Source organism: Myotis daubentonii, chromosome 7 (genome assembly GCF_963259705.1).
Source record: "Myotis daubentonii chromosome 7, mMyoDau2.1, whole genome shotgun sequence".
NCBI classification, from domain to species: domain Eukaryota; kingdom Metazoa; phylum Chordata; class Mammalia; order Chiroptera; family Vespertilionidae; genus Myotis; species Myotis daubentonii.
In genome coordinates, this window is record NC_081846.1 from 48321246 (window position 1) to 48335190 (window position 13945).

Consider the following 13945-nt stretch of genomic DNA (forward strand, 5'->3'; position numbering starts at 1 on the left):
TCAGCTGCCTCTGGTATGCCCCACAGGGGCGATTGAACCTGTAACCTGGGAACATGCCTTTACGGGAATCAAACTGTGACCTCCTGGTTCTTAGGTTGACGCTCAACCAATGAGCCATGCCAGCAGGGCCTAGCTGTGTTTTCTGACCCATCAAGGGTCTAATCCAACATTAGCCCAGATGGATGTCAGAATTGTTATATGCCAGTGGATCCTTTTTACCTTTCAATTGGCCTCCCCTCCGCCTTTTAATGTTTTTTTTTAATTTTTATTTTAGAGAGAGAGGAAAAGAGAGGGAGAGGGAGACATCTATTTGTTTTTCCACTTATTTATGCATTCATTGATTAATTTTTGTTTATACCCTGATCAGGAATCAAACCCACAACCTTGGCATATGGGGACTATGAAGGTTGGGGTGAAGTTGGAGTGGGTGGAGAATGTGTAAGCGTTTCTCTAGAACAATAGTGACATCTGGTGGCAAATTCTTGTACTCGACTACATTAAACGGTGGGTGTGGATTCCCTATTTGAAGGCAAAAAGTACTGTTAACCATTAATCAGACCTGATTTTTTAAAAAATATTTTATTGATTTTTTACAGAGAGGAAGGGAGAGGGATAGAGAGAGTCAGAAACATAGATGAAAGAGAAATCTCTATCAGCTGCCTCCTGCACACTCCCCACTGGGTATGTGCCCACAACCAAGGTACATGCCCTTGACAGGAATCGGACCTGGGACCCTTGAGTCCGCAGGCTGACGCTCTATCCACTGAGCCAAACCGGTCAGGGCCAGACCTGATTAAATAAGAATTTACTGAGTACCTACTATGCACTGGAACTATGATAGTACTTTCATAGATATTATTTCTCTATGTTATTTTATATTTCCCCCACATGACTAGGCACTAAATTAATTCTGCATGTACTAATGTCATAGAGCAGCTATGGCATCCAAACCCCTAAAATTATATGCAAAATGTGTGTCTTTAGGGAAATGGGTCCTTAGCTTTTATAATATGCTCACATGGGTTCCATGCTCCCATGACACTTGACATTGCTACCTAACTGTATGTTTCTAACAATGCTGCTATGATATACTTTGGACTAGCTTCATCAATCTCTTTTTCTCTGGAAGTTGCCATTTCTTCTGGCAAACCACATTCACCTTAGGTTAAAAAAACTTTAAATGACTTGAATGAAAAAAGGAAAGAAAGGTAAACAAAACAAAAAGGCAAGATGAATAGAGTTAGGTAACATTGCACAGTGGAGAGAATATTGGAATATCAATAAGTCCAAATCCATTCCTTCTGCCCATCTGAGCTTACTCAAGTTAGCTGACCTTTGAATCTCAGTTTCCTCATCTGTGAAATGGAAATACTGATATCAAAGAATTGTTATAAGAATTGAATGATGGTGATGAGTTTTTAGATACAACCAAAAGTGCGATCCATGAAAGAAAAAAAAGTTAGACTTTATTGAAGTTAAAAACTCCTGCTATGCAAAAGAGACCATTAAGAGAATAAAGACAAGCCACAGACAGAAAATATCTGCAAAACACATGTCTGATAAAGGATTTGTATTTAAAATGTCGAGAATCCACTGAGTTCCACCAAGGGGATGAGGCCTGTGGACTGACGTGGAAAGGCATCATTACAGCCGTAGCTTTTGGTATTGCAAGTTGGCTCTCTTGGCTTCATCGGGATGTCACATGACCTCTGATTGAAGTCCTGTCCAACCCATGCCTGATCTACTGCTTTCTTTTATTATTGTAATTTTTTTTTAAAGTTTTATTTATTGATTTTTAAGAGAGAGAGAGAGAGAGAGAGAGAGAGAGAGAGAGGAAAGGAGAGAGAAACATCGATTTGTTGTTCCACTTATTTATGCACTCATTACTTGATTCTTGTATGTGCCCTGATGGGGGTGTAACCTGCAATCTTGGCATATTGGGACAATGCTTTAACCGACTAAGCTGCCTGGCCAGGGCCCTGATCTACTGCTTTAAATCTTGCCCGTCCAGCTTCAATATACCAACACTGATCAGTTGCTTTAATTCACATCCTGCCAGTCAGAATTAATCTCCATAGCCTGCTCCTTGTCCCAATCCTTGTCTGCTTGATGACTGCTAAGTTGCTGCCTGCCCTGATCCTGCCCACTATGACCTTAACTAGGCACTATTGCTCCTCATTTGTGGTAAGACTTTAGAAAACTAGAGAATAAAATATAAGATGGAAAAGTCAAATAATTGAAAAGGATAGGAATGTATAGGTGTTTTTCTTTTTTCTTTTGATAATTTTTAAGACATGGAACTTCCCAGTTACCTTGTCTAGACTAGAGCAAAAACCAAATCAGGGAAGTCAAAATATGTCTCAAACTTCATATTAGTCTATTTTTTAAGATGATATACTAACTCCTCACACTTAAATCAGAGTCAAAAATTCCCTATACATTCTTGTTAGAAGTTATTTATCTTTCTGTGCACAATTTTAATTTTTTCACATGTTCTGCACATCTCCCCTGTTGCTGGTTGGAAATCTTTAAGACAGCCTAGAATGCTGTTTTGGGACAGCCAATGTTAGGAGGAGTCCTAGAGGATTTTGTAGGGTTTTATATGTAATGTACAACATAATGAGTTGCAGGGAGTTGAAGACACACATAGGGTGAGTGTGATTTACAACATCCTTTACAATTTAGAATACAGGAGGTGGCGTTGGAAGAGACCTTTGAGGTTAAAGAGATCAATCTCCTACTCAGTGAAGTAATCCTTTTGACAATAACCTTGATAGATGGATTTTTAACATCTGCTTGAAAATTTTCAATAATTTCCAGTGATGGGAAACTCACTGCTTATCTAGGCAGGTCATTTTATTTATTCCCAGTTTGAATGATCATAATACTCTCCTTTATAATGATTTGAGGTCTGCCTTTCTGTGACTACTTTCCAGGGAACCAAATTCTTTCCTCAGGAGTAATACAGATAAGACTTAATAAACTATTGGCAAATTTTCATATACAGTAAGAAAGTTACCATGTTATTCCTCTCTTCTCCAGGCTAAATAACGCAATTCTTTTCACCATTCCCTAACTAGCCCGGACTCCTTCCTCTAGTGTTAATTTTTATCAATGTCTCAAATAGGACACTAGACATCTACAGTATTTTAATTGCATGAAGCCTAATCAATTTTTTCTTTTATAGATTGAGTTGTTAGTGTCATGTCCAAGAAGTCTGCCTAACCTCAGACCACAAATCTCTTTATATATATATGGCATTGTTTAGTTTTATGATTTACATTTAGATCTACAACCCATTTTGAGTTAATCTTGTAACATACTTCAACATATGGGTTGGAGGGTTTTCATTTTGATTTTTGTTTTGCATACAGATGCCCAGTTGTTCCAACATCATTTATTGAAAAAACAAAACAAACCAAAAACAAAAACACAAAACTACAAAAAAACCAACTATTTCTTCCAGAAAATTCTTTTGCATCTTCGTCAAAGTCAATATACGTATGTGTGATTTTTATTTTTGGACTCTATTCTGTTCTTTTCCTTTGCCAATAATACTCTCTCTGGATTATTGTAACTTTGTAGTAAATCTTAAAATAGAGTGGTGTGATCCCTCCAACCTGATACTTCTTTTTCAAAGTTGTTGTGGCTATTCTAGTTCTTTTTTTCTTTCTCCCCCCCCCCCCCCACCCTGCAAAAAGCTTTATTGTTTCATTTGGTTCAATGCATGGAAGTGGGCTTCATGGAGGTTAAAAGAATGGCTAGTGGGCCCTAGCCGGTTTGGCTCAGTGGATGGAGTGCAGGCCTGCGGACTGAGGGGTCCTGGGTTCGATTTCAGTCAAGGGCACATGCCTGGATTGTGGGCTCGATCTCCAGTCGGGGGCGTGCGGGAGGCAGCCAATCAATGATTCTCTCTCATCGTTGATGTTTCTGTCTCTCTCCCCTTCTCCCTTCCTCTCTAAAATGTGTATATATATATATATATATATATATATATATATATATCTCCCCACAAAAAACAAAAACTAGAAAGCTTCTCCTAGAGAACTCTGTCTGTCCCCCTAGGTGCCCAATCCTGAGTTTCAGGCTGCCTTGAGTCCAGGCCAGAGACACTAGAAGGAATAACAAGGAAAATCAATATTGGTTAGTGACATTTCCAATTCTGGTCTCCTTCCCAAATCTTTCTGCCATTATTTATTTTTCAGTGGTCTCACAAAGGTGCTCTATGCATTCTGTTTAGGTTTTATAGCTGTGTGGCTCAGGTACTAGTAGATGATGGAGACTGTCATATCTTTTAAAAAGGTAAATGATTTCATTCTGGGAACACTCTTATCCTTCATTTGTGCTTTTTTTGAATATACATTTAGTGATATTAAATTGTGTTATATTGGTATTGACTATGATCCTTTTGATTCATTGTTTTTCATCTACTCATTGTTTTAATGTGTACAATTACAATAACTAATAATTCCTTCTTTTAATATATCTTCAGCCAAGTCTTTGATTAAAACATTGGCTAGGTTAAGACTAAGAAAAGAACTTTGGAAGAACGTTATAAAATATCTATAGGTTTATTCATTAATTTATCCACTTTATTAAGTGCCTACTATATGCCTGGTACTTTCTAATGCCCTGGAGTATGGAAGCAAATAGAATAAAATCTGTTGACAAAGATCCAAAAAACAATGCACTTTAGTTAGTGCTCTTCAATCATCCGTGAATGCACTTAACTTTACTAACCCAAAACAAATGACCCTGGGTCAGGCTCTGTGAGGCCTATAGAAGATGCGCCAGTGAACAAGTCAGTGACAATCCCTGTCATAAAGTTGTCAGTCTTATCTGTACTATCACATTGCCTTGATTCTCTAACTTTGCCTACCAGGCCATAATGAAAGGTTTTGTCACATGACTTTATGACATCCCTAACTACATCAATAATCTATCCCTGATCTACCAATGTAGACACCCTAGCAGAAAATATATCCCCGGAGGTTAATTTGCGAAACTTGCTCTGATTTATCTCCAGTTTCTTTTCTAAGTGCTAATTCACTCTATGTTTGAACCAGTTTATGTTTTTTAGAGCTTGATATCAGCTACTTGATAGAATCTAAGATCCAGATTTTCTGTTTCAAAAAAGCAAGATACTGGATTCCTTTCCTGAATTAAAAATGAGGTGTGGCTCAGTGGCTGAGTGTCCACCTATGAACCAGGTCACAGTTGGATTCCTGGTCCAATCCCCAGTGGGGGGCATGCAGGAGGCAGCTGGTCAATGATTCTCTCTCATCATTGGTGTTTCTATCCCTCTCCGTCTCTGAAATCAATAAAAATATATAATTATTTTTTTTTTAAAAAAAGCAAGTTATTTGTTTATCTTTAATTTTAAATACCCTCTACCAACTTAAACTTCTTCCAACCATTTTCCCTCTTGGTGGATCCCCCCTGTCTTCTATTTTCCATGTCTTCTCTGTTGTTAGACGTTAACTCTTTCTTTTCCTTTGGTTATATTTTTGCATCTCTTAGGAGTTCTTTTAGAGGGAGGAAGTGGGTAACCACAGCCAGAGCAATTGATTTTTAGAGGCAAGAGAGAAGCAGAGAGATGATGAATCCTAATCCTGTTGCTATTATCTAGGCTTAGGTCTTACTCTGAATGTAGATGTTTGGTATTAGACTGATATTTATGAGTGGCATACACACTCTTGGTTTGACTGTGTTTCAAGGCTAGGGAAATGGATGCATATGGGACCACAGGCAGAAAAAAATTATTTCAGGACACAGAATAATTTGAACAGAAATTATTCACATTTAAAAAATATGATATTATTAAGAGGAATTTCTCAGTGCCCCTAAAATCCAAATGAAACGCTAAATTTTCATTATGGAAAAAAATAATTACTGTTAATGCCAAACATTTTTCATTTTTCTCTTGTAATGATAGCGTGATAATCTGTAAACAATGAGAATTGATTAATAGCTTTTCTTGTTGGATTCCAATGCCAGTAACTTAAAAATTCTGTTTAATTTTGTGATCCAGCCACCTTTCCATGGCAGATATAGCTACCACCTTACCACAAGATACTTAATAGTACAAACAACAGCAATAAGAATAATAACAGCAGCAACAAAACCTGGTCTCTTACAAAATACTGATTCCACATGTAAGCTGTGCCAACTCCATTTCCAAATAATTAATTGCCTTATACTGTCCTTTTTTTCTTTCACTTCACAATACAGGATTTTCCCACTAAAATCAATCACTCTTTGTCTCAGCTCATGTTTTCCTATGTACAGGAGTTAGAATGGTTCTGGACAGTTAATTACCCATAAATCCATCTCTAAAACATAGAACATGTCAGCTGCTTTTGTAAACCCCCGATGTTCCATTTTGCCTCCGTGACTTTTTTATAAACTAATTGTGTTAATGCACTGGCATATTTATTGCTCACCTTTTCACCTTTTATGCTGATCCCTGGCTGCCCACAAGGCCCTTTCAATTGATCAAAACCACAATCCCCCTGTGTAAGAAAGGTCCCATTTACTTTAACAATGGGAGCCCACAGCCCTGTGTTGCCTCGATGTGGGTCACCAAGGGGCACATCACAGCGAAGACTGAGACTTGCATGGATCTCCCGAGTTTTTACCTTTTCAGTTTCAGACACAGAGGCAAAGGAATGATTTAAAAACAAAATCTTGACTGCTGCCTCTCACTTGTTTTAAGTTCTGAGAGGAAAAATTGAGTCTTTATTAAAAAGGAATATCTATCTCTTTTTTCCCCCCCACTCAAGCTGAGATTAGAACTTTTCTGAACATGACTGAGGACAAAAAAGATCAGAGTGGGAGATGGTGCAGCTATGAGGATTTTGAGATTCCTGGACAGCAGGTGACACCTGGAGGATATGAAGTCTGCCACATGCTAGGTTAATTTTTTTTTCTTCTTTCCTCCTTTCCTTCCTTCCTTCCTTCCCTCCCTCCCTCATGATCATCTACTGGGACCTCATTAGCCATGATGAGATGTTCTCCAGCATCTGCAAGTTCTGGGAGATTGCTGATGGGCTGTGCCTGGAGGTGGAGAGCACGGTAATCAGTAGGACAGGGGTAACATTGATAACTCGCTGAAGGCTAAAGAGTAAAGGTTTCAGTATCAATGGTGTTGGTATTGTCATGAACCATCATTTTCACAAAAGAAGTCTACAAGGAGTACATCAAGGATTACATGAAATCAATCAAAAGGACACTTGGAGTACAGAGATTAGAAAGATTAAGACCTTTTATGACAGACTGGTCAGTGTGGCTCAGTGTCTGCCCAGGAGGTCGCTGTTCGATTCCCGTCAGAGCACATGCCCAAGTTGCTGGCTCGATCCCCAGTACGGGGCGTGCAAGAGGCAGCAGATCAATGATTGTCTCTCATCGATGTTTCTATCTCTCTATCCTTCTCCCTTCCTCTCCCTCTAAACATCAATAAAAATGTTTTTTAAAAAGGTAAAAAAGAAAGAAAAGAATTAAAATGAAAAAACAAACAAAAAGCCTTTTATGACAGGCGCTGCAGATCTTGCACATCCTTGGTAATTTCAAATCTATCAGTTCCTTATTGGTGAAAACATGAATCCAGATGGCATGTTTGCTCTGCTGGATGACCATGAGGATGGTGTAACCCATTTACGATCTTCTTTAAAGATGGTTTAGAAATGGGAAAATGTTCACAAATTTGGCAGTTTGGATCTACCACCTGTCATCATAACTGGCTACTGCTTGTCACCCACACACCAGGACAATGGCACTGATGTTATCTTGAGCTCTTCATTTTATTTTGACCAGGATTTATTTGGAGCAGAGGCAGTCTTTTTTTTTTTTTTTTTTTTTTAGAAAAACATGTCATATAGGTTGTTTAAAAATAAAATGCATTTTTAACTTAAAAGAAGAAAAGAAGAATCAGAGTGTTTCCTTGACATGAAAATCTTCTCTAAAGACACAATATTACTGTAGCAGCAAATCATGAAAAGACCTGACATAGGTTGACATCCATGACCCTGTCAACATTGATGGGAACTTGTGTGGAAACCAACTTTTGTCCTCTTTGAAGTCTGAAGTTTTGAATAGACTCTAGTTCTTTGCTAGGGCCCTGACACTGATTAGTTCTGATCTCTACTCTTTGAGATTCTCTTAGCAATTTGGCTGTTGTACAAGTGCTGCCAGGGGCATGTACTACCATTTCTCACAAATACAGGGGTGGGCAAAAGTAGGTTAAATTACCAGCCATCATTACCTAAAATATAAATTACCAGTAATGATATGAAATAACAATAGCAATAACAATAATATAAATAAATACAATAATTATTAAATGAATAATAATATGGGAATAAACTCTGTGTTTCAAATATGGTAGAGTACTTGGCTTTATAGTTTCTGACACAGAAGAAAACAATGTCAACTGAAGAGAAGCACAGTTACTTGTTGAAGTATAAACGTTCTTTAAGAGAAGATGTTCTCCCCTAATCTGACTGAGTCATTCTGCCTCAGTCCCTAACAGGAAGGGAGAAAGTGTTGTGTGTGATCTTGAAATCTAATTAGAGCAAAGTATCAAATGACCTTGGCACATTTCTCTGGACACTTTCTTAGGGATCAAAATAGAATTACCCCCATCTAACATCAATAATAGTTAAGTAATTGTTGCACAGTTGCCTCATGTAAAATATATTCACATTTTATTTTTAATCTAGGAGTTGAATGCACTTTGCAAGAGCCCTGTGCGTACCTTCTGCTATTGGTCTGAATTTTGCTAAGTTGATTTCCAACTTTGAAGATAGCTTTGTTCACTAGAGCATAAGAAAGTGCAGGACATTTCTTTTAAATCAGGACTTTAAGTCTACAGTAAAGTGACCTGGAGCAAATGCATGGCATCATTCCATTGTACAAGATCTGCAAGGCTCATTTTTAGGACATCATAGTTAACTTATGCTTTCTAAATATTTTTTTCCAAATGCCAGTAACAATGTGATTGCGTTGCCTTTTCCATTTCTCCATTCTTGGAGAATTAGGATGAACTAATTAAAATTTCATGTGGATTATTGCCCTTACTGACACTTGATATGTCCCTGAGTTTAAAAAAGGGTGGTGTTGGTGGGCCCATCCCAGTCTGATCCCTGTGTATCTATAGAGATTACAAAGATTTTTGCTTTTTTGATACTCACAAATGTTTTTAATTCAAATGTTTATTTTGTATTTAAAGGCAAGCCTAAATGTCTGCTGCTTTTCTTTCTTTTTTAAAAAGTATACTTTTTTTTTTTTTATTGACTTCAGAGAGAGGAAACGAGAGGGAGAGAGAGAGATAGAAACATCAATGATGAGAGAGAATCATATCATTGATCAGCTGCCTCCTGAAGGGCCTCTACTAGGGAATTGAGCCCACAACCCAGGCATGTGGCCTGACCGGGAATTGAACTGTGATCTCCTGGTTCATAGGTTGATGTTCAACCACTGAGCCCATCCAAATGAAATATGGTATTTTCTAAGGTAGTGAAAAATTTGTCAGTTCCTGAAGTCATCATTTTAGGGAGATAATAAGGCACTGTATGTAACTACAGCAGGCTCAGATGTGAAGCATGCTGGAATCTCAAGAACATCAGCTGGCATGAAATAGGAGAAAGCTGGGACTGAGTTGAGAGAGAAATGGAAGTGTATAAATGGGAAGGCCATGCAACACAATGCCCTGGGCCTAAAGGGTATAGCAGTATGAGCTTGTTGGACAATTAGTAAATCAAGGTACATACATGTGTAGGAGTAGGCTTCTGTGGGCTCCAATATATATCTTCCACTTTGTAGGTAAGTCTAAAAGCAGGATATTGTAGTGTATGCCATGCAGTGATTCCTGCCAGGACACCTGCAAAGGTATAAGAAATAAGAACCAGAATCTAGGGGTAGATCAGGCAGCAACTAGACAGGGAATCAGGATGTGAAATTAAAAAAATATATATTTCTATTGATTTCAGAGAGAAAGGGGAGGGAGAGAGAAATAGAAGCATCAATGATGAGAGAGAATCATTGATTGGCTGCCTCCTGAACGCACGCATGGGAGATCGAGTCCACAACCTGGGCATGTGCCCTTGACTGGAATCAAACCCAGGACCTTCCAGTCTGCAGGCCAATGCTCTATCCACTGAGCCAACCCTGCTAGGGCTGAAATGTTTTAGAAAAAGTATGTGATTTGGAGCCAGACTGAAATGGTTATCAGGCTATGTCCTCATCCTAGCTGTCTGACTTTAGTAAGTTACTTAACCTCTCTGAGTCTCAGTTTCCATAACTGCAAAGTGGAATAATAATCACCACTTCATATGTTGTTGTAAGGATTGGAAATACCTTATGTAAAATACCCAGCACAGTAGTAGGCCTGTATTATGGCATCTATTCTTTAATTGGTTAAGACATCAGGTCTAGTAAAGGATGAGGGCTCCAAACAGGTGAGCCAAAGCAGATGCTCCATCTTTTTTCTTTTTAAAAAAAAATGATTTGAGAGAGAGAGAAAGGGAGAGGGAGGGAGAAACATTGATTTGCTGTTCCACTCATTTATGCATTCACTGGTTGATTCTTGTATGTACCCTGACTGGTAATCAAACCCTCAACCTAGGTATGTACTCTGACTGGGAGTCAAACCCATGACCTTCTGGTGCATTGGATGACGCTCCAGCCAAGTGAGCCACACTGACCAGGGCTTGTGGGATTCTTTTTTTAAAAAAATTATATTAAAAAATATTATCTTTATTGTTTAAAGTAGTAAAGATCTTCCCTTTGTTGTTTTTCCCCCCAATGACCTCCTCCACCCTGCACCGACCTTATGGAATTTTTTTTAAAACAATGTAATAACAACAATATATGGGTAACTGTTAATTGTACCTCCATGTTATTTACATATGGAGTGAAATTTATGGGACATTTTATGGCAGAATTTAAATTTCCAGTCCCAGGGAGACCATGTCTGACAGGATAATTTTTGAGGTCAGTAAAGAGAACAAGATGTTTCTGGGTTTGCCAGTTGTCAGCTGTGTGGCTTTTGGCAGATGTCCCAGACTTAAGAATTTGGAGACTGTCCTTCTAGCCTACTATCCTAAGTGATCCTTGAAAGCTTCTTTCAACGCTAAGTCATAATAGTACTGCACTCTAAGCACTGTGCTTTGTGGACAGTACCCTGCGTAGGTATAATCACCTGCTTTGGATCGAAGAGGACCCCGAAGCTGAAAGAGATGAAGAGGCATGCCATGGCCACACCAGCAGTGCTCAGTGCAGGGTTGGGGTCCTCAGAGTCCTTGTTTGTCTCTTGTGCCCAATCATCAATAAGTTAATTTACATATATCATATATAAAGACTTGTGGGGAGTGCACTAGACTTTTCTTTTTCCCTGAAAGGAAAAAAGTTTGGAGAATTCTGTATTTCAATCTAATTTTAAATATATAAAAATAATTGTGAAATTAAATAAGCCATAAAAATATTGCACAAAAACCCACTTGTAAATGTTCTTATTAGGATTATTTGAACATTTGGATTATTTATTCTTTTAGATTTTCTGGGGCCACTGTTCTCCTGCCTTGAAACAGGTACCGGGCAGGTGATTCAAGAAGAGATGTCTGCTTTGTGTGGGTATGACTTTTGTAACCTTGCTTTTTCTGGTATTATGGAAGTAATAATAGCTACCATTATATGTTTATCTGCCAGGTACTGTGATAAACATTTTATTTTATTATTATTGATGAGAGAGAGAGAGAGAGAGAGAGAGAGAGAGAGAGAGAAAATTCCTGGGATTCTCCCATGCTTTGCTTTAAAAAGAAATGCAGACAAATAGGACACAGAAATAAATATATTAATTATGTGTGAAACAAGACTTACTAATGTTTTCTGGCTTTATAAAATACTAGAGGCCCGGTGCACAAAATTTGTGCACTTGGGGGGTGGTCCCTCAGCCCGGCCTGAGCCCTCTTGCAGTCTGGAAGCCCTCAGGGGATGTCAGTTAGACATTCTTAGCGCTGCCATGGAGGTGGGAGAGGCTCCCTCTGAGCCCAGCTTCTGGCTGAGCAGCGCTCCCCCTCTGGGGGCACACTGAGCACCAGGGGGCAGCTCCTGCATTGTGCATCTGCCCCCTGGTGGTCAGTGTGCATCATAGCAACTGGTCGTTCCACCGTGGGGTCAAAACCAGCACTCCGACATTCCCCGAGGGGTTCCAGATTGTGAGAGGTCATAGGCCAGGTCAAGGGACCCCACTGGTGCACTATTGGGGCTGGGAAGGGATGGGGAAGGTTGGCCAGCTGGGGAGGGACTGCAGGAGGGTTCCAGGGTGCGTCCAGCCCTTCTCACTCAGTCCAATCAGCCAGACCCCAGCAGCAAGCTCACCTACCAGTTGGAGCATCTTCCCCCTGGTGGTCAGTGCACGTCATAGCGAACAGTTGAGCAGCCTTAGCATGTTATTAGCATATTACACTTTGATTGGTTGAAGGGCTGACCAGACGACTAGACACTTAGCATATTAGCCTTTTATTATATAGGATAATTTACTTTCAGTGAACAAGTCATAGATTTAAATTATATACATATATATTTTAAAGCAATTATCAGATTTAAATTTTATTTATTGCTTTTAGAGAGAGAAATATTGATTCATTATATCCACTTACATATTTATGCAGTCATTGATTGATTCTTGTATGCATGCTGACCAGGGATTAAACTTGGGATTTTGGGATGATGTTCTAACCAACTGAGCTACCTGGCCAGGGCTAAATAAATTTTTAATCAAAGACAGGTGAAGAAAAATTTTAGAAAATGAATAATCACATAGAAAATGAATTTCAATGAAGAAAAAAAGGATTAAATTTGGCCACTGGGTGTCAATCTTGATCCATATTCACAAGTAGTTATGCAACAAAAATTTTATATTAACTTCAGTCAGCTTTTCTTTGTAACTTTCTCTCCAGAGAGTTAAAAGAGCAATTTTATTTAATAACTAACACAATAACACATTTTTTCTTTAAAAGTTTTTGTAATTTGTCTTTCACTACTATGAAGATTTTAATTTTCAGAAAATCTGAGGAGGAAATAAAAGACTCAAACAGCAGCCAACGAGGCTAAAGGGGGAATAAATAGTGATGGAAGGAGACCTGACTTGGGGTGGTGAACACACAATACAGTATAGAGATGATGTGTTACAGAATTGTGCCCCTGAAATCTGTATAATTCTATTAACCAATGTCACCCAAATTAATTCAGCAGCTCCCCCCAAAAAGAGCAGATTTAATAAAAATAAACTGACATTTGCACTTTTCAAATCTTCTTGTGGTAAGCTTGACTATCTGTGTAAAACATCATTGGGTGACTTTATTTCTGCACAGTACTCCGACCATGTAAAATTTCAAGGTGTAAATGTAGGGGCACATCTCCCAAGGGTATGTTTTTTTATTGATTTTTTTTTTATAGAGAGGGGAAGGGAGAAAGAGAGAGGGAGAGAAACATCAATTGGTTGCTTCCTATATACACCCCAACCAGGGATGAAATCTGCAACCTAAGTATGTGCCCTGACTGGGAATTGAACCTGAAACCTTTTGGTGTATGGGATGACGCTCCAACCAACTGACAACTGAGCCACCTGGCAGCTATCTTTACCTCTTTTTAATGAATTCTTCTAGAATCTAGAACAACCATGTATGCACACATATCTTCTCTGTGTGTTATATACTAGTACAAATGGCACAGTATACATGCCATTCTGAAACTTTCATTTTTTAAATGTTTAATAGTGTATCTTGGAAGTTGCTTTATATCAGACAATATAGATCTGCCTCATTCTGAATTGAAAATATCCTTCCCCTCCCCCAAAGATAATAAATAGAGTCTGATGTTCTCATCTCTTAGGATTTTAGATATAGTACAAAGGCAAGAATTTGGTCAGACATGCCAATTCAGATTA

The 13945-nt window shown here is 38.6% G+C and overlaps 1 pseudogene; it reads left to right on the plus strand.

Moving 5' to 3' along the window:
• Positions 1 to 6972: 6972 nt before the first annotated feature.
• On the plus strand, positions 6973 to 7778 carry LOC132238840 (translationally-controlled tumor protein-like; annotated as a pseudogene).
• Positions 7779 to 13945: the final 6167 nt, after the last annotated feature.